This window comes from Labrus mixtus, chromosome 21, assembly GCF_963584025.1.
Source record: "Labrus mixtus chromosome 21, fLabMix1.1, whole genome shotgun sequence".
Classification (NCBI taxonomy): Eukaryota; Metazoa; Chordata; class Actinopteri; order Labriformes; family Labridae; genus Labrus; species Labrus mixtus.
This window is the reverse complement of record NC_083632.1, coordinates 8,205,194-8,227,057: the sequence shown is the minus strand read 5'-3', so window position 1 is coordinate 8,227,057 and position 21,864 is coordinate 8,205,194. Positions and strand designations below refer to the sequence as shown.

The 21,864-nt window shown below is 43.1% G+C and overlaps 1 protein-coding gene across 5 annotated transcripts in view; it reads left to right on the top strand.

The window, feature by feature from the left end:
- LOC132954932 (zinc finger MIZ domain-containing protein 1-like) overlaps window positions 1–21,864 on the top strand; it is a 120,537-nt gene that overhangs the window by 49,370 nt on the left and 49,303 nt on the right. The window contains exon 3 of one of the 5 annotated variants that reach the window (XM_061027453.1): window positions 18,297–18,380. The exons of the other annotated variants lie outside the window; for them this stretch is intronic. The gene's annotated coding sequence lies outside the window, so the exon portion shown is untranslated. The remainder of the gene's footprint in view (window positions 1–18,296; window positions 18,381–21,864) is intronic. 5 annotated transcript variants of the gene reach the window in all.

The window sequence follows — 21,864 nt, the reverse complement described above, 5'->3', positions numbered from 1 at the left end:
ATTCATATCAATGCCAAGTGTAACTGAATTTATTTAATAAATGACGTAGAGAACATACAGGGGAGTAGAAAAGAGTATGAAGCAGCTTCACGACTTCTCGCTACATCACCGGTAGCTCACTGGTTGTGTGATATAAACGCCATCACCCCTTGCCTACATCACCTTGAGATGAATTTCCCTGAATATTTCCAGCTGGATTCACACACAGGCTCACCCAAACTTCCCCCGGAAATGTACTTGGGTGCTGGAGGGGAAAAGGTCTGGGTAAAGTAAAGTTGGGGTGAGAAATTCAGCCGTGGGGCCCCAATTCAGGGAGGCTATCGTCTACATGGCAGCGGCTGTGGGTTCAAATCTGACCTCTGCACTATGCTATGCTGCGTATCATCCCCCACTGCCCCCCCCCCCCCCCCCCCCCCCTCCCCAACATATCCTCTCTCCCTTCAGCTGTCCTATCTAATAAAGGCACAATTTTTTTTTTTTACAAATTCTGCTGTCTGCATTCACACATGCAGCCGACTCTGAAGATTTCTGTAAACTTTCAGGAGCATGTGGTGTCTTTTGCAACTTATTAGAAAAAAAAAAGTGCTGCGTTTATTTGTGGGAAAAAAAAGCATGCTGCATGTTGTCTCCCCCACAGCTAATTTCAGGATTGTATTTTTGAGCAACATTATGACGCCTGGATAAAGTGAATATATCGACGACTTTGTGGGAGGAGCTATCCTGGGCGCTGTAGTGAAATACAGCACAGGCACTCTGGGACATTATGGGGTCTAGAGGGTTCAAGTGGCAGCATTCCCTGGTGTGTGTCTTTTTTTTTTTTTTTTTTTTTTTCGCTGCATAGTGAAAGCCGTGTTTTTTTCATAATGACACGAGGAGGAGCTCAACAGAACAAATCACAGTTTGCATATCATCTCAGGTTTGCATGAGAGCAGCGTTACACCCCCCCCCCCCCAACCCCACCCCCCCCAAACCCAAGTGTGTCCCACATGAAAGTCTGTGAGCGAGCGTTTTTTTTTTTTTTAGATGAGCGCTCGCCATGTTTGCGTTTGTCTTAGGCATGAGAGGCAGAAACCAACAAGCAGGCGCAGACAAAAATCCTATCAAAAAATGACATCAGCCGCAACAGCTGCAGGCTGTGGCTCTGAAGGGAGAAGACGAGAGAGGAAAAAAGAGGAGAAAAGAGAGAGAGAGAGGGAGAGAGGACAGAGGGAGAGAGAGAGAGAGAGAGAGAGGAGGTAGAACAATTGACCAGAAGCGACACGGGAAAGAGAGGTGACCTGATTGCTCAGCTGGCCAAGAGCACGGGGAAGGAAGCAGCAGGAAAGGCTGGTCCCCCCCCCCCCCTCAGTCTGGCTGGGGCTGCTTCTGGTAGGTCCCTCTGTGGCCCCCCCCCCCTCCCCAACTCCCCCCACTCTCCACCCCAACCCCATTCCTCCCTCCTCCCGTCCTCCTTCCCGCACTGCTGCCTGTCACGGCTCACTACATCGGAACAAAATGATCAGCTCTCACCTCCTCATGAACACGGGTCATCATAGTAGCCATGCAAAGGCTGGGCCCTTTGTATTAGATAGGGATCACTGATATCTGGGAGGAGGAGGAGGAGGAGGAGGAGCAGACAGCCGGAGAAGTCAATATTGTTTTGTGTTTTTTACTGCACATATAAGTAAGGGTGTTTAATGGTATTATTATATTTATTAGCTGTGGCCCTGAGGTTAGCAATTTTGTGGCAATTACTTGATGCCGCTCTCTCTCTCTCTCTCTCTCTCCCTCTCTCTCTCTCTCTCTCTGTCTCGGAATTGTGGGAGGCGTTTACGTGTCTGTTTCCTCTCCCTACATCAAGCACCTCTTTCACACATCCTGTAGCTCATAATGTAATTAATTCTAATCGCAATCATCGTAATAGCTTTTCAGATCAAATACCCAAGAGCGGTGCTAACAAAATAATCCATTCCTGTGAAAAACAAACACCCAAAATCTCTTTTTCCACCCCTCCCGTGGTGTGCGTTTGGCTTTGGCTCGGGGAGAAGAGCAGTCAGTTTGGTTGGAGAGGAGGAGGAGGGGGGGGGGGGTGGGTGGCATTAGAAAACAGAAGGACCTGCACATTTGCATACCTTTTTTAGCATGTGGCTGAGGGAGCCTTTATTTAATTCAACCCCCTCTGAAGGGAGGGCCAAACTATTGGTGAGAGAGAAGGGAGGGAGGAAGGGAGGGGGGGGGTGGTATTGGGGGGAGGGACACAAGTGTTGAGGGGGTGAATATAACGAGGGGTGGTCTCATCTTGGAGACGGGAGGCACCATCTGAGCCAGCAGACAAACAATGTTTCCAGACACGAGAACAAGGTGGCAGCAATGGCAGCAGAGTGTTTCAGCGAGAGCAGTGTCGTCCCTGTCTGGTCATGGAGGAGGGGAGGAGGGGAGGGGGGGGCGGGGTCACGTCCAGAAACAAACATTAAACCGTTCTCAAAAATGCACTCAAGAAAACTGCACGCGGACTGCCCCTGAAATCCTCCAGAATTTGGCTGCTACACATGTAGCTCACACTGAAACTTCAGGAAGTTTTCAGTAGTTTTGTGCCAGTGTGAAAGCACGGCAAGTTTAAAAACATACCAAACATATATCCCTTACAGTTTTTTAAGGTCATAGTTTTCTACTTTTCCCTTTATGAGCAACATTTTAATGTTAATTTCCCACATTTTTCTTTCCCATTCATTACTAAACATACGGTTGCAGCCCCACAAATAAGCATGCTTACACGTCCTAAAATGTCTTTTAAAGTCATGAATGTTTATGATATGTCAGGACTTAATCTGAATTATTTGCCCTGAGGTCTACAGCTGTTTCACTTTCACACTTAGATTGACAAATTAGTTGAGTTTACTCTTTGGCATCTAAAAGGTCAAACAAGTCTTGAGTGCACCTTTAATGGAAAGTGCAGGCACCCTGCTAGCTGCCTACCTATTAGAAAAGCCTCCACCTCTTGTTACCCCCACTGTATGAAAACACCCATTAGCAAGTGATTCGATAAAGGCGCAGGGATGCTTTGTGTTGGTGTACAGCTGTGTGTGTGTGTGTGTGTGTGTGTTTGTGTGTGTGTGAGAATCTGAGGTGAAGTGGGGGAAGCCCAACAAACTGTAAGTATCCGTTGAAGCAAGCTGGGGCAGCTTGCGGTTGTGCTTTCTATCTGGGAGGAGGCTGGTGAAAATGAACCAATGTGCTGCAGCGAGGATTTTACCTGCTTCTAGCATGCTATGCTAGTTAGCCATTTTAATCGTCTTTTTAGCCATTTTATAAAGACATCTAGAAGAGCCCAGCGTGCTTAAAAAAAGGGTTAATAAGAAACCGTTGTCAGTCATTATTTGCACCACTTTGCTTCTATCTCTGACCAAAAAAAAAAACCCCTACATTTCTGGTTTACATTTTTGCTACTCCAAGGAAAGCTAGAACTCTGAAGTGTGAGGGGGACACACAGCAATTGGTGGGAGCTGCCTGCACAACACTTGTGTTGGCCAAAAATTACCCTCACTCTTTTTTCTGTTTTTGTAGGCCCCACCTTAGCATTTGGCACACCCGAAGCAGGGGGGTGGGGGGGGGGGGGGGTAACGAGTATGAAGTGAAGAAATATCACAGATGTTGGTCTGCATGAACTCCTTCCCCTTTGCAGCCTTCCTGCTCAATCTGGTCTCTTTAGCCCCCCCCCCCCCCCCCCCCCCCCCCACTCACTCTCGCTGCTCAAAAAGACAAATGACTTCTCCTAACCTAATTTCAGTTGCAGCATGCAAGGGTCCGCCTCGACGCCTGCCGGTCAATAGACTTTGAGTTGACACTGTGCAGATTCAAAAACTGCCAGCTCATTTTCTCCCCCACATCTTCCTGACTTCTGACTTTGAGAAGATTTTCCATGGAAAATTCAGTAAACAACTTTTTTCTTTTTTTTTTTTTTTTTAACTTTAACTTGTTTTTGTGTCCATGTAGCTTCTTGGTTATTCGTGCATGTGACAGCTTTCAGCAGCACATGCTTCAGGGCCAGTTGTCTGTCTTAGGAGTCCAATGGAAACAGCAGGGTTAGGGTTTCAACCTACAACCGCACTGTGTGTTTCGTGTCTCGTTTTGTGACCGCCACAGGGGTCACAGTTGTGCGACATGCCAAACCCCAGTCTTTTGGCTCAGACGATGGTGGTGCTGTCACTCATGTGAACACTCTTCGGGGTCATCCGAAGCGAAATCCCACTCGTGTTTACTTTGCTAAGGTGAGAAAAGCAGTCTTAACCTCGTCACAGTTTAGAACCTGGCTTGCTGAGATCCTCGATATTGATAAAGGGCAGGAAGTGGCAGAGTGTCTTTGATTATTTGGCCTTTCTCTATTTCCCCGGAGAAATGTTGCTTGCTCCAAGCCTGGCAGAGTCTTCATCGTGACTAGGACAGACCTTTGATTGGTTCCTGATGTGTGGACATTATTCCTGTCTCGTGGGTCTGCAGCAATTTATCCAGAGGATATTAAATGACCTAATGGCCATATTATTTGCACAGATGTAACCTGGTGGAATCTGTATGTGTTTGGAAGCGGTTGTGCTGCCTAGCCAAAGTTCTGTTTCGGCTTTAATATTCTGTATCCAAGTAGTCGACCAATTAATGTTTTTTCCGCAAGAAGTTCAAACAGCAAGATGCTTTCAGTTTTTTCCTGCGCTGTAATGAAGCAGTCTCTCGTGCAAACACGCCAGCGTAGGTGGGATTTTGTCTTCAGGATGTAACAGAGTCCCGAGAAGCCGTGTAGTAAAAAATCCGTGCAGCATGGACGCTGGCCTCTCTCGGCTCTCTCTTTCTCTTCCCCCAACAGGAACTGGCTAATTTCCTGAACTTGATATGCCATTTGGTCGACACGAAGGGAAACATCTGAGAGAGAGGGGGGGGGGGGGGGGGGGGGAGGAGCTCGGAGAATTCTCCACTTTAAAAAAAAAAAAAAAAAAAAGCTTAATGAGTGTTCGGATCTCTGGGTCAACGCTTTTTAATGTTTTACAGGTGATGCTGGAGTCTCTCTCGTTCACTCTGGAGGTACCTTGAAAGGGAAAGTGAGCAGACAGGAAATGAAAGTTTTGTCGGGGAGAGAGAGAGAGAGAGAGAGAGAGAGAGAATTTTTTTTCTCTCTTTTCTGAATCCTTAGATTCCCCCTCATTTTAAGTCCATGCCTCATTATCCGTGATTCGTGGATTTCTTCTGTCAGGCTTTCACAGTTTCAGAAGGCACCAGATCACCTGCACAGGCTCCAGTGTGTAGAGTTTTTTATTGAGTGCTTCCGATCATTATCTTAACTCAGTTTGGTTTATGGAGGATGGTTGTGTCTGTTTCTTAAGCCTTGGTAGTGCCTTGGTAGTGCCTTTGTGTCACAGGTCACAACCTAAGCTGGAGGTCATTCCTCTGGTCAGCTGCTGGTCATCAATATGGCCCTTCCCCCCTCCTGTCTCTCTTGCTTTTCCTTCCCGATGACCCTACAAAAAGACTAACACGTGTAACTTAATTCATTGATTTAGTCGAGCCATCGACATCGCCTTGATCGTCTTGGGCTGATTCGTCCAACAACCCTAAAGCTTTGTCCGTCCTCAACTGTGGTTCTGTTACTTTGAGCATATCAAGCTGCTTTTGTCTCGCTTTCAAATGTTTCTGCCGCTGCAATAAAAACCCTGGAATAATTTCCAGACAAAGCACTTGTCTGCCTCAGTACAGCTCAAGCATTAAACTTGTGCAGAGTATTACTTGAGCCTATTGATCGCGGTCCTCTGCAGCAGAGAGGGCAGTGAGCAAAATCAATGCTTTATTTTCTCCTAGGCTAGCCCTGTTCATGCTTGTTTTTATGTCGATGAAAATGAGAGGAAAAAAGGCAGAAACCATTTGCTTCCACTGTATTGCATCTTTTCCTTTGACTTCAGAGACACACGTTTGGTAACATCTTGAAGCTATGTTCTTAGTCAGGTCTTTGGGCTCACATGTAGTTCACGCTCATCTCCAACAAAGTCACTGACATGACGTGGCAAAGTCATGGCACTGGCATGGATGAACCACTTTTTTGTGGTTGAAAGTTGACTCCATACTTGTTGTTGGAGTGGATGTACTGTGAAGTTGTCTCTTTGCGACTCTGACTCTGGCTGATGTGTCTGTTCATTATAATGACAAGCTGTTTATTATTTCATCATGTATTAAAGGTCCTCAGTGACTGCTCTTTTTCATACTAACATAATCTACAGACCATCAATTACTGGATGAATTACTTGATCTTTAGAATGTCAGAAAATGCACACACAAAAACCTTTTTTTTTTTGGTTATTGGATGTCTATTTTTTTCCAAACAGGCCAAAATTTTGAGGATATAGTTTCAAAAGACGCAAAAGAGAAAATGGAGCAAATATGTACTGTTTGGAAACTGCAGCCAAAGCCTTTTGGAACTGTTGCTTAAAAAAAAGTCTGACACATTCAGCTGGTTTTCAAGTTGCCAATTTATGTTCTGTTGAACACTTAATTGATAAAACATATCAGCTCAGCAAAATGATATGCCCCGAATTGGCTGACAAGACATCGCTAATTGATATAAACCCAAATCAGACTAACACATCTATTGGAGGGATACTTGTCCAAAGACACATTTTAATGAATAGTTTGATTATCAGACCTGCACGTCTTCGGTAAACTCCATCATCCATCGATTTTCTATCCCGCTCATCTCGTTCGGGGGTTGCGGGGGCCTGGAACTGATCCCACTTATATCCTTACATCCACGCCTGGGGACAATTTAAAGTCACAAATTAACCTAACAGGCATGTCTTTGGACTGCTGGAGGAAGCCATAGTAGCCGGAGGGAACCCTCGCGTTCACAGGGAGGTCCTGTAAACTCCACAAACTTTTCACTTTCTTTCTACAGTAGATAGATTTTCACACTTTCTAGATCCAATTTGTTCCCTTAAAGACATGGAAATGGAACGATTACTCAAAATAGCTTTCTAAACAAAAATTGTTCCAATTTGCCCATTTAACAAAAGCAACATATTTTAATTTAACACCAATGAAAATGGAACTAACCAACCACTTCTTATTGAGTTTGACAACCTGCCAACCTACATAGCAGGAGAAATAATACCCGATCTCTATGTGCAAATGAAGATTCAAAGTGTCTAGATGAATGATATTGAAATATGGATTAAAGCTTCTTTTAAAACAAATACTTTTAATGTGGAGAATCTGTAGCCTGCAGCATATTTAAACCCCCACCATTGTCAGGATCTGAGCTGCAGCTTTGGTCGGACATGAAGTCCGAGGGAGGACAGAGTAGCACAAAAAGGGGTCATTGGACAGGAACACGGCTGGTGACAAGCTGCCTGCATGTGGGGTGGTTTCGCTAACGAGAAGCCATTGTGCCCTCGCCGAAGGTTAACTCTCTGATTCAGGGAGGCAGGAAGTGTTAGCTGCCTCCCCTGCACTTTTCCCATCCGTGGCCTCTGCCAAGCCTCGGCAGAACAATCCAGCCCCTGTGACTAAGAGGGAGGGAAACAGACACAGAGAGAGAGAGAGAGAGAGAGAGAGAGAGAAGAGGAAAAAGAGTAGAGAGGTCCAATTCTGCAGGGTAACATCAGGCTCCTTCGTTATGCAAGTGTTCCCTTTTTGTTTGCCTCACCCGGGGTTTGATACAGATTGCATGAAGCATGATGGTAATGCAGTTCATTCGCTCTGTCCTCTATTCACCCAAACAGCCTCCATTTAAGGTAACTCCGACACACTTCCTTTTATTATCGGCGCTCCAAAGTGGCTAGCTTTAGCCAGGTTACGCTAGGTTAAAACTCTAAATCTATCCTTGAAATGGATATCAAAAAGAAAAGTGCCCCCGGACTCTTAACACCCACACAGAAAATAGATATCTCAAAATATGCACACACAAGCAGAGACACACAGAGGAAAATAGATACCTCAGAATATGCACACACACACACACACACACACACACACACACATTCATGAGTCACAGCAGCTCATACGGAATCAACAATCGCATCTTTGTTAAATTATCCAGGAAATTGTTTGCGGTGCTTTGATAACACAGGTGTTTATATGGTAATACCTTCTGGAGGCTGGATAAGAATGAAACAATAAAGTCATTAGGGTGTAACAAGAAGAAATGAAACCGCGCTCCCTCACACGCACAAAATATACACACACTGAAGAGGCTGAGCTCTCATACACAAATTCATTAAAGAAAAAAAAAAAAAAAGAAAAGCTTTTGTCAGCTGCCTTAATGACCCTCGATGTGTGTGAACCTGTGCCAAGTTGTCCATGCAAGGGTAATTTATCTCCACTAGTGTTGTGGTTATATGGGAGGTAAAAGAAAATGCAAGAGAATAGAGAGTGCACAAGATAAAATAGATTATTCATAGGAAGGTGGCCTCAGCCATTAAAATAGCTCCACTTAAGGGTGTTTATCTTTAGCATTGTGGTGCAGAGTTAGAGCCAGTGGTGCCTGATACCATTCTTATTGACACCAGGCTGATTTCCCATCTTATCAACATTACATATCCTCAGTCTGTTGTAATTCTCTCCATCTCTCAGGCAGGGACCTCAGTGAAGCTCGTGCTTTGATTGGAGTTGTCTGATCGTTTGTGGGTGTTTTTTTTTTTTTTTAAACTCGTTTGGACATCTACTACACGAGCGAAAAATGGTCAAACCTGTAACGTGTAACTTAACCTTCTCCTCCTCCCTTAGCGTGAGCTGCATCAGTTCATATTTCTGTACTTGCAATAGAAAGTCGGAGAGGAACCCTACATTTGCATGTGCAGTCCCTGTCCCCAATCCATGTCTGGATATATTTTTACAAATAGACAGCAAAGAAAACATAACATCTTTTGCAGATATGATTACAACAAATAATATGAGAATTATTGATGCTACTGGAAAAACATCTTTTTTTTTCCTCTTTTACAGTGACATTTACAGTCCGTACTTCTTAAAGCCCGCCCACCCATATACCTGCGTCGTGATTGGCTGTTCCTCTTCTTCTTTTTAATGGCGGGTGGTAACTACTGTGTGAGGCGCATTAGCTCTGGGATTCAAATATTTGAATGTACTTCTATAATCTCTCAGGACCGGAATTGAAGTGTTTTAAGTTGTAGGATCATTCTGCCTCTGCCGTTACGCTCAACAATAAAGAACAGCTGTTGGAGAGAATTCTGAGTAGGACGTGGTCATTATCCTAAATCAATGTATATCACGATATGTATCGTATCGTGATACGTATCGTATCGTATCGGGGGGTTGTGGGAAATACCCAGCCCTAGGAGTAAAGGCCCAATCTTGAATTAGCAGACTCACGGAGGCATAACAGTTGTGCAAAGTTAGTTCTCACACTAAGCCAGCATCAGAGGTATTAACAGTGTGTGTATGTGAAGCTTGTGCTGTTCACCTACATATAGTGCCTCTCGTGCTTCCGCGACGTAATTACGCAATGTAAAATCTCTCAATGGGAGGCCAGTATTACGCCATTGTGGGGGTCAGTGTGAATACGTACCAAGACATTGTCATGTCTGAGCTTTTTTTTACGGCATTGCAGTGGGTCTCACTGTAGGGTTACTGGTAATTACTAACAGATATTGCTTGACTTTAGCGTCTTTCAGCTCATTGTTTTGGATTTTGAGACCCGCAGCTTTAACCTTTTGGTTCACTCTCCTCACTCTCTTAAAACTGCCGTCAAGTGGGGTCTAAACAATCAATCAAAACCTGAATGATCTGACCCACAATCAGAAATAACAGTGAGGATGTTAGGCCTTTTTTCTGAGTTGTTATGTAAGACAAGCAAACGTACACATCAGACTCCCGTGTTTCTCTGCTGTTTGTACTCATGTTGACAACTACACGAGTTCAGACAGTTTTTCATGTCGTCTTTGATGGAGTGCAGTGTGACGAACAGATACAATCATACTGACATGGAAACATTGTGTGGTCTCATCCCAGTTGGCTGTTGACATCGTTATATCCAGCGCTGCTTTGGCGATGGAGTATCATCTTTTCCATACTGTTAAAAAAAAAAAAAAAAATGGATGCATTTTATGTGTTTATCCCAGTGTGGAGCAGCAAAGGGCGACAGACAGGCAGGGTGTGAACAAAGATGTCTCTCCACAAAGGTGCCCTCTCTCATCTGATCCCAACATGTCTCTCCTACAAAGGAAGGCCTGTGCACAGCACGCACACGCTGCTCGCCTGCCTCTGTTGGTAAATAATGAATAGGTTACACCTGGTGGTCCTTTAAAGGCTCGCCGCAGCCTCCATCCCTCTCTGGCGGAGGTTTGGGAATAGGTGTGTGTGTGTGTGTGTGTGTTTGTGTGCAGAGGAGGTCTAACGTTCATCAAAATTCTCCTGCAGTCTTCATTTTTGTGATGTTTGCCTTAACCTTTAACGACAGAGTGTCCTCTCATGTCACGCTCTGAAGTGCATTAAGAGTGTTTGTGCTTTTAGTATGGTAAAGTGTGTGTTTGTGTGTGTAGCAGCGAGCCAATAAGAGGCATCACCTAAGTCACTGTGTTGGATATAAGCAGGTAAACAGGCGGTCAGAGCCACAGCAAAGTGATAAATGTCTGACTTACATCCCTACAGGGAGTTAAAAATACAGACTGTGATTAAGCGTGCACATCTCATGAGGATTGCTTACATTTCCTCTGTTACCTTGAGACAGCAAATGGCTAAAAGCCTTTTTAATATCATTATTTGTGATCACTTTAAAAGATAAAAGCGCACACTCAAATAGACTTCTCAAATACCCAGTTGAGGTAAAATGCATCGTCATTCATGCCAGCAATCTCCCTCTATCAAAAAAGGGCTTGACTCGTTAAAAAAATATATGCAATGTGTTGAGCTGAAGTGCACCATTCATATAAGCTTTCCAATAAAACTTATAAGGCTGTTTCAAGGACCGCTAATATGCAGCCACATGCTGAAAGAGGTTTTTCTACGTCGGTGTATGTAAACAAAAGGACGAAGGAACAATTATTATCAAAACTTATCAATCAGTTTGGATAAATTGATTTATATGAAGCTTCTAAATGTTAACAGTTATTGAAGAATGTTCCAGTACGTGTTTGTAGAGCACAATATTGACTCCAACAAATGGCTCTTTATGAACAAAGACCTTCCATTTGACTTTTACAAAGTAGGACAAAAAAGCATCTTTGAATCCATTATTGATACATTTCCTCTCAGGAACTGATCGATTCATTAACAACTTGTTGGACACTTCCACTTCCTGTCTATAAAATGTGAACAGAGAGTAAAAAAATCCCAGATGTTTCTTTTAGGAACCTAAAATAAAAACCTTCAGATGGAACTTTTTGGTCCAAAGTTTTATAAAGCAGAAAAATCAGCAATGGATCTCCTTTTTAAGATGCTCTCTTTGATTACTTTCCTCTCAGGCACTAATCAGTAAATTGGACGAATCATTTTAAGACACTACAAATGTAATTTTTGTAAACTATGTTTCACTGTAGTTCACATCTGCTCTGAATCCTGTGCCAATCTTTTGGAAAAAAAATTGGCTTATATTCTGTCTTGGTTAATAAAGTTGATCTTCATACTACAAGTGATGCTGGAGCTTTTTGACCTCCTCAAGCCTTTCTCTCTTCATGCACCTTGATAGTCGGGGAAGTTGTACCAAACAATCGCACTCTGCTTCATATTATGTCTATAAAAGTTGTTTTTTTTAAATAGTGAAAAATGGCCATTGTAAGTTTTAAGAGCGAGCCAGGGGTGATACCTTCAAATGACTCTTTAATCCCCCCAAAGATCTTCTATTTAAAATTATACTGACCAGAAAAGAAGCTAGTGATGAATTAACCAATTGTTCTGACACTACTACTTCACGTATTGGTGGTGATGGCCTCCACGCTGCCATCTTATCTCGTCTATTCTTCATAATTGATAAATGTTAAGTAAAAAAAAAAAATGTTAACAGGAAGTGAAAAATATCCATTCCCAAGCTCCAAGAACTTGCAATGTTCTTGCAATGTCTCTTTTTGTCCAAAGATCTTCTATTTACAATAATATTAAGCCGATACAGAAGCAAAGTCTATTACTACCAATATATACCTTCTTTGATACATTTTCACTTTGGAACTCTTTGATCAATTGAAAAATCATCTCACAACTTTTCTGGTACAATTTTCCTGACTTTGCTTTGTTGCCAGTGTCATCTATATGGATTAATCGATTAATATTGAGTTATTAAAATATCAATACTGTAGTTTTTCACAAGTTTCAAGAACCTGATACGCCATCTTTAAAATGCTTTTTAAGTGCAAAGATCTTCTATTTACATTTGTAAAGCATAAAAAAAAGTGAAATGTTATCTTTTTCAATTGTATTATAAATTGTTCCACAACAACAAATTGATGCATTGATAAAATCTTGAGGTTGGGGATTTTTTTCTAAATCCTGTCATGCTGTCAATCTCCACACCACTTGTTACCTGTGCCACATAGTCTCCTTAAATCCTAAAAGCACCTCAGCAATGTAAATGTAGTTTTTTTTTTTTTTTCCCCCACGTAGTTTATTCAAGGAATGCTCTTCCAGGATGGTAGATATGACTGCTTCAGCTGTGCTTATCAGCAACGCGGGGACGTGTGTGGCAGAGATAGCGTGTGGTGAATGCGTCAAAGAGAGAGTGTGATTGGAGTCGGATTCAGGACTCAAACTGGGTTTTTTTCTTTTATCTCCTGTATATCAATCACGTTGCCCCCACCCCTCCACCACCCCAAAACACACACACACACACACAAGCATCAGAGCTCACCGCACTGTTTGTTGCGGCAACAAACCGGTTCTTAAGTGGGATTGTGGTGCCCTTGTTTTTTTGTTTTTTTTTAGATGTTTCATAAAGGTTTCTGCTCTGTTGTCAGGTTTGAAGGTGCACAGAGCTACAGCAAGAATAGAAATCCTATGAGTTCTATTGAAGGCATTTCCTCCAGCCGATAGTCTTTACAGGGTTTTGTGTTAACACAGACACAACACGAGGCAACAAGCTGCACTCTGAAATACGCTCCTGTCTGCGAGATAAACTCTTGTCATCAAGGAATTAGAGTAACTATCTGCTCCGTGTGTTTTCCTCGCGAGTGAACAACTCGGCAAATCAAAGGAATGTTTACAGGGGCTGCAACAGAGAAGAAGTGGAAGTGGTGAACAACGCCATGTTTCCTGTCTGGTGATTTGTAAAAACTCTTGAATAAATTTTGGCCCCCTTGAAAAAGCTGGCTGTGCTTACCGGGAGTTTTCCCTATAAACAGTGGAAAGGAGACTCCTGCTCCTCTAATTCTTTCCATTCTATCCTCTGCGAGTGTGTTTTCACATGCGCTTACGCAATCGTTTTTCAAAACATGCACTCCATTCCCTATATGGATATAAACTGTTGGAGCTTTTTCACTGTTTTTTTTTTTTTTTTTTGTTCTGTTTTGAAACTAATTTACAGTTTGCATAGTTTTCTCCGTCATGAATTCTGTGGTGTTTTATTCTTTTACATATCACATATTGGAAAACACAGTAATCAAAAACTGATACATGTGCTTCACGCCCCATATCGGTATACTATTATAGACCAAGTGATACTTCAGTCTGGCTTCACTGTGAACAGTGGTCATCTCGGAGATGTGGTGCATAAAAATTGGCACCATGTTTTTTGCCAAGCGGTATTGAAAAATTCTGCCAATGCGGAAGTGCAAAATTCTGCAGTTTGTCTGTTTTTATATACACACCCAATTACAAAAAAAAAAGAAATACAGATGTTTTACAGCCTGGTTCAGAAAGCGAAATTGGTCTGATTAGGTCGTGTTTGGAACAGCACTAGAGGCTTAAAAGAGGCTTAAATCCCTCCTCAGCTCTTAGCCTGTCGTTAGTTTGACGGAAAGTTAGGTGGACAGCTTTCCAGCATGGCGACAGCCATTCATGGGACTCTGAAGCCCCCTGCAGTAACAGATGGGTGACATCACTCAGGCTTCGTCCAGTAATATTTGCAGTCTACAGTTTGGCTTAAAATGTTCATCTCTGTAAATACTGAAAAAATACATTTAGATTCAGATATATTTGCTTCATGCCTATTGGCTGCTACTATTGATACAATCGATACATTTCTATATATAACAATGTTATCTACTTTACCCAGAGACCATGATAGGATTGATCAGAGTCAAACTGCTATAAGTTGCCAACAATCAACAGGCTGAGATGCCTTCAGTAGTCTACATTTGCTCTTCTCATTGCCTGCCTTCCTCGTGCTCTTTCTTTTGCGTAGTGTGATCAAGATACTTAATTGGCCGCCTGAGGCACTTCTCCATGTTTTTTGATGTTTCTCCCTACAATGCTCAAGTCCACCGAGACGTGCAAGAAAAAAAACAACTCTCCCAAGTTTAGTTGTTGAACATAATTTTGAATCTTGAGCACTGGTATTGACTTGTGTCTCACCAGACCAATTTAGTCCGCGATGCAGCTCGATCAGTGCATCCAGAAAAAGGCATCATGTTATTAAGCTCCCCCCCCTTAATGAAAACACTCAGGATGGACTCTCCATATCTTCTTGCGCTACAAAAAAAAAAGGGCTCATATAAATGGAAAACACATTGTCTTCATTATTTGCAAGTGTTGAATGAAGGCAGTTGCCATGGTTACAGCCATCGGAGGGCTGAAGCCTGGTTTGAGGCCAGAGGGGCTACAGGAACAAAGTGGCTCCTAATGGTGAGATTGTACAAATGGCTCTCTAAGAGGGTTATGTATCGCTGGCATTTTCATGTTGGCCAACACAGTCGCAGGGCAACAAATGATCACTTTCACATCATATCTTTGTGTCAAGGCTGGCTCTATTAACAAAACAGGATAAATCTCACCAAGGTATTCTCCATTCTACATACAAGGCTTCTACTTCATATTCTCAGAAATGGATTTCTAAACGGCCACTCTTTGTTGTTTTCCAGTGCATCTGCTTTTTATAGATCCGTGCGGAAGCTTCCAGTGCACACCAATCAAAATGCAGATTGTCTACACAGCATGGTGTCCACCCAGGAGAATTACAGCTGAATACTAAGCAGCGCTCCGTTTTGACTGCTGTTTATGCTTCCGAGACAGGAAGCGGGAGGCAAAAATGTGTGAGCGAAGGAATCAGCGGCGCTTAATTCATTTTCTTGTCTGAATGTAGGTTAAATTACCTTTAAGTCCCGCACTAAATTGCACCATCGCAGGCAAATGAGTCACTTGGCAGCTGATAAGCAGGCTGGAAATAAGGGACAAGGTGCCTTTTTTCTCACTAAGAGAAAGGAGACACATTAGTAATAATAGAGGAAGTGGTCGTGTGGGACCTTTTGTGCTCCACGATTCATGTCAGATAATAATTGGTTTACCTGATACGACGCCCTGTGTTTGGTCGCTGATGGGGCGGCTGTAAAACAAATTACCGGGGGGTTGACCTTTTGGTAGCACGGGGCTGACCCCGGCCGGGGGGGGAGGGAGGTAGGGCTGCCTGATAGGAACACCAACACAGGTCCTCTCCACACAGGCCTATGTGGATGTTAGTGGGAGAAATAGGACCTTATAGACAGAATGTTGGCAAATGACAAACTTTATATAGGTAGATTAACAAAGAATATGAAGTTATTAATATGAAGCCTTTTTTTTGTAAAATTAGTTTGTTTAGTTTTGCAGTTTTCTGATTGTATTTAGCTTTTATTATATTAGACTAACAACAGATAACGGCTGGAACATGTTCTGTAATTTACAGCATGGGGGCGGCAGTAGCTCAGTCTGTAGGGACTTGGGTTTGAAACCGGAGGGACCAAGTCTGGAATTGGTCTGGCAGCTGGAGAAGTGCCAGGTCACTTGCTGAGTACTGCAGAGGTGCCCTTGAGCAAGGCACCGAACCCCCAACAGCTTGGGCGCTCTATCATGTGCAGCCCCCTCACTGTGACATCTCTCCATTAGTCCATCCTGTTTGTGCATGTGTGTGTGTGAAGCATGACTCAACAACGGAGCATATATATTTTCCCCTCATGGGAATAATAAAGTATATTTTTAAAAAATCAGATGAAATTTTTTTTGTGTGTTTTCAGGAGATTTTGATAATCTAAAATCAACATTAAAACTATTTTTTCGTATAAAAAAAACCCACAAAAATTCAAATGTAATTGATTTACAGCCCTGAGTAATGTCTACAGGCTTTGTGCTCAGGATTCATACAGCTCATTGACAAAGTAAAAGAAGTTTACATCACAATTTCGGCTTCTTCTCTTGGTTTTTTAAACAGCTTCACTTTTGCTTTTTGGCCACTTTTGATCGTTCTTGAATGAGAGAGTAAATAAGCATAGCTCCATTCTCCATTCTAATGGAGTTGTCTCCCAGGAAGTGGATTGTCAGTCATTAAGTGTCCATGCTCTAATGCTCCTGCTAAACCTGCTTTAAGGTTAAGTCGAAAGAGGGGACATTTTCTCATTGACTTCTCTTTGCTACCAGTGTAGTCCCACTCGATGGACATTTGGATGACTGAAGGTTTAAGGCACTTCTGTTGGCTCGGCCTTTTTGGAGGCCAAATCCACTTTAATGTTCGAGTCTAACAAGCTTGACCAATCAGAATGCAACCTGTCTTTAGCCTCACAGATGAAAGTGAGGGGATTAAGATTGATTAAAACAATACTACTTTCTGCTGCTTGTGAAGCTGAATGTGTAAATGGATGGTAACAAATCATGAGTGAATTGGCAATTTTGTCAAGTCATCCTCACTGTGATCTGCATTGCGACAGACGGCATTGTCTTCATGGTTTTCATTGGGAAATCAAACTTTCAAATCCCATAGAAAGTATAAAAGCAGTCTAACTTATCTACAGTTTGAAATAATGCCTATACTCAAAGACTGCTTGGTGTAACTCAGAGCACAAGTGAATAAATACAACATTAAATTTCTTGTGCAAACATGGATACAAGCAAGCAATTGATTTTTTGTGTGCGTTTGTTGGCACTTTAAAGCTGCTTTTTTGTGTAAGACTTGCTATTATAAATGCATCAAGGTTCTGCGCGCTGGCGGCAGCTTGCTGTGTCTTGTTTGTACAAAGGTTTATTTTACCCACACGAGCAGGTTGTTTCCCGCATTAGAAAAGAAGTCTATCTGTGCTGTAGCCGGCCTTAAAGCCCGTTTCATGTCTCTGAGAAGAGAAGAGTTCTCGACTCTCGATGCTTGTTTGTCCTTCCTGGGCTTTAAAAAAAAAAAAAACCCTCTGCAGTGGTGGATCGAGCGGGACTCTTTTTCCTCTACATTCATGTGATGAAAGGGATCTAGGGATTTCAAGGGGCCCAGCATGACGTCTACAGTATCCATTTTTTTCCTTAGATCAAAACTCGATATACTTCCAATCTGAATTTAAATCTCGGGGAATTGTCTGCGGCCCTTGAAGGCACGAAGAGCTGTCTCAAACAGGCACCGCTCAATATTATAACACAATTTGTATGTTAAGAAGGTGGCCCCTGTTGTTTGGATGTGTTTCTAAGTTGTGTTTTTTTTTTTTTTCCTGTGGGTGTGCGTATCGACCGGTGGAGGATGTGTCGCTGACAGGGCAGCCTCTCTGGCCATTGTGTCAGAGAGGGCAGGCTACTGGCTTTCAATCCATTATTGACTAATCTCATTAGCCGAGGATGCTAACGCTGAATGAGCAGCAAAAAACTGACTTCTCACACACACACACACACACCCCTTTCTCTCTCTCTTGTCTGGATACACCAATCACGTGCACACACACACACACACAAAACACATTGACATGCAAACGTTCTTGCATGCACACATATTGAAGCCCTCTGCCACAGAGACGAGGGAGTCACTTGTAATTATAGACAGCAGTTTTGAAAGAAGAAGTTTTTTTTATTGCCCTTAATTAATCATTTTAATTAAGTGACTGCCTAGCTGTGCTTTCTTGCCGGATTAGCTAATTATACGTTCAGCACTTTCTGCCCGTGTCCTGACTTATGTGCTGCTGCCCTCGTCTTTGTCCTGCATCAGCGTGTCAGCCTGTTAGGTCTGCTGCGCATGGATCGCGCTCACCTGCTCTGTCTGTAACAACACAACAAAACATTTGCGTGTCAGCCCGCCCCTGTCAGTTTAATCTTTTCAGTCATGGAAACGGAGATGCAAAGTGTCCGATTGAATTTGCACAGAGGCTTAATGATGGTTGGCAATCACGCAGCAACTTTACATTGTTTTCTTTTTTTTTTTATTTGAGTGTGTGTGTGTGTGTGTGTGTGTGTGTGTTTGTTAGTTCAGGTGACTACAGGGCAGCGCACCTCTGCAGCAGAGATCGAGCAGACCACTGCAGAGGGGAGATTCATGATCCAGCCAGCCGGTAATTGCTGATGGTTCAGCAGTTTTCAGGGCAGCTGAATACAGGAGGATACAGAATTTCTCAGCTTTTACCGCTTCTTGCAGCAGTCGTTTCCTCCTCCTCCTCCTCCTCCTCCTCCTCCTCCTCCTCCTCTGATCCAGTGAATCTCTCTTTCTCTCCCTCGGTGTGCCTCTGCCTCTCACACCTTCCCCTCCCTCCCTCCCTCCCTCCCTGTCTGTCTGTCTGTCTGTCTGTGTGTCTGTGTTTGTCTTTAACCGCGTGTGTGTTTTGTGAGTGCAGAAGTGTGTGTGTGTCCTGTATACTTCTAGAAAAAGCTACCGCAGGCAGCATTGTTTATGTTGCTGTCAAGCTACCTCAACTTCCCTGATGGATGATGTGGAGCTCTGTTGTTTTCCGACAGCGAGAAGATGGGCTTTAGCTAAAAACACCCATGAAGCATACAAGATAGAAATATTACACAAGGCATCTACAATAAGGTGAACTAGTGCTGAAACGACAAAGAAGTGTTCATTTTTTTAACCGGAAATGAATGACTAGTTATACTCAGAAAAATAATACAGATGTGCTGAAACCATTAATTCAGACACCTACACTGGATGACCAATAGTGAGTTACTGTCTAGAGGTAAACGGTGACAGTATTGGCCTCTGATACCATTATCAGTATGACAGGCTTTCAGGATGTTTTTAGGTAACTTAAACTACTTTCCTACTTTTTGGGGACTAAATAAATAATCAGTCACAGCCAATTTAGAATGAATCTGCACTATAAAAGAAGTAAAAAGCTGCAACGTTCATTAGAAACTAACTATTTATAGTCATATACTAATGGCCAAGAATCCCTGTTGGTTACCAGTGATTTATTTATTAGGTGATATGTTGTTTTGTTGCTTAAAAAAACCTTTGATGCCACACAATGGTATGAATAAACAACTCCTCGCTTTATGAAGTATCAGTGGAAGTTATTTTCTCTCCAGCCTGTTTTTCTGTACGTGTTTGTGTGTGTGCGTACAAAGGCAAGGGGGCCTGTTGGCTTCATTTGACAGCATAAGTCTTGAATTGCATAACGCCTCCTCTGTCCTAGCATTCAATATTCATTTGATGCTATTTTTAGCGAGCTGTGAGATTATATAAAATGAGACGTACTGTTCCACAAACATGTGATCTGCATCGCTGAGACTCCTTGCATGCTCTTTGGCAGTACGAATTATATGCATTGAATGAAAAAAAAACACACTCTGGATGCCTGCACCAGGGGGGATAAAAGTGTGCTAAAAATATAGAATATATGTCTTTGACGTTTGATTGAGGACTCCATTGAAAAATCTCTGCAGACATATTGGCATTCTTCATAAGAGACAATAAGCTTCCAGATTAATTTACAAAGAGGCAATCAAAACAAATCTCTGGCAAATTAGAGCAAGGCAAGCACAGGTCAAGCAGGAGGGGGACTGAGGGGGGCGTCTGCCTGTTTCATGGGATTCATCGCATGCCGGTGTGTGCGGCTCCATAAGGGAGATTTTTGACACAGATTTACTGCAGCCGGTGTTACCTAACCTCTAAATCAGACCCCTCTCCTGCACATGCAGACCCCCACCCCTCCCTTGCATACAGACACACTCAAGACACAGACAGCCTGGTCATGGATATTAGGTGGTGGGGGGGGTTGTATGACGGGGGGGGTGGATTATGGGAGGGAAAAGAGGCCGGACTCCTCTCAGTGGTTCAAGCGTCTGCCTGTCTGGTAATGTGTTGTCATTGACCAATTAGAGAATCCAGATCAAACAGGCGCAGGGAATGGCCCCCTCGCTGCCCCTCTCTAAGCACTCTACTCTTTTTAATTGAGCACATTTGTGGAATGAGAGGCTTCTCCCCAGAGGGAGCGATGGTTGCAGATAGGAGCAGGCTGTTAACTCAGGATCAGTCTGCTCAGCGAGGTTATCAAACAATTGGCTGATTTAAAAAAAAAAAAAAAAAAAAACTATATCTTTATTAGCCATGCCAGTTAAAAGGTCCAGTAACGCAGGTCTGTGGAGTAGAAAAGAAGGGGTCGTATTTTCAAGAGGCTTGGGCCCAAAAGAGGAGTAAAGTACATGAGAAGAATTTAAACGATGCTTTAATAGAACTTACACAACGAGACGAGCGTAAATTAGTCGAGTGTAATTTAATCATTAATTTAAAGGGAGACTGGTCAGCTTGGTAGCAGTACTGAAGCAATTAAAGGGGAGTCGTATGTCAGCTAACACACGCTGTAGTGTCCAATATACAGATAACTTGCTGAGCTGCCATAAACTAAAAGTTATACCAGGAGCTGGAGAAGCAAAGCCCCCGAACATATTGAATATAGCAATGCTGTCTTTTACCAGGTAGCAACTTTTTATTTCACATTCCTCAACTTCCTCTAAAAAGTGATTTAATATCACTTGAAAATGTTTTACATATTGTTTGACCTTAAGACAATATCACCCACATTATAGTAGGTACAGATTTAATGACAGTTGTCATAAGTTGCAGCAAAGATACACCCCCTGCTCATGAAATCTGAAAGTAAAGATGTAAGTGAGGTCCTCCTGAGGTCTAGCTGGGTGATGGTCTGTCTTCACAGGCTTCTTGGGTGAAACAGAAAGAGCTCATGTTGCTGCTGTCCATCAGGGTGTGAGCAGGTTGAGCTCATGCACTATTTAAAAATCTCCCCCTCTCACTCTCTGCCTCTTCGCTCTCCTCCCCTTCGACTCAAAGTCACTAAAGGCTAAAGGTCACCTGCACAATGGAGACGAGGAGGTCCTCCATCCCCCTGCCCACGCCTGTAACCCCATCAAACACACACACACACACACACACACAACCTCCCCTAACTTATCAGCACTGGCCCTGCAGCCGCACACCTTCCACACTTTCAGGCAGTGCACACACTAACACACACCCCAGTGTTCGGCTCTCAGCCTTCTTTGAATTCCTTCCCATGTATCTTATATCTCGCCTGTCACTCCTCCCACCAGCACTATCAGTCTCTCTCTCTCTCTCTCTCTCTCTCTCTCTCTCTCTCTCTCTCTCTGTCTCTCCCAGACCTCATAATGGCTCCTCTCCGGGTAGCGGCTGCGTCTGCTGCAGCTCCCGCTATTTCAAAGTTTTAGCTGGCCGGATTAAGCGTGGTATGTGGAAAATGAACAGCCACTCGTGGGGGGGGGGGGGGGGGGGGACACATGAGCTGAATGCATAATAAACCAGGAGACTGGCAGCGGGAGAAAGAATGGATGGAGAGGGGGGGGGGGGGGAAAGGGGGAAATGCACGTTTTTGAGGTAGTGTCAAGGCAACAATATCATTCAGCTAAATAAAAAAAAATGTGGCTCTTTGACTTTCCCTCTGTGCTTTTGATGAAACGGCCTGCTGTTTTTCAAAGTTGTAGTTTAACAGAGGAGGCTTTATTTACTCAATGTGAGCAAGCAACTTTTAAACGTACTAATGTCCGCTAATTAAATGTTAT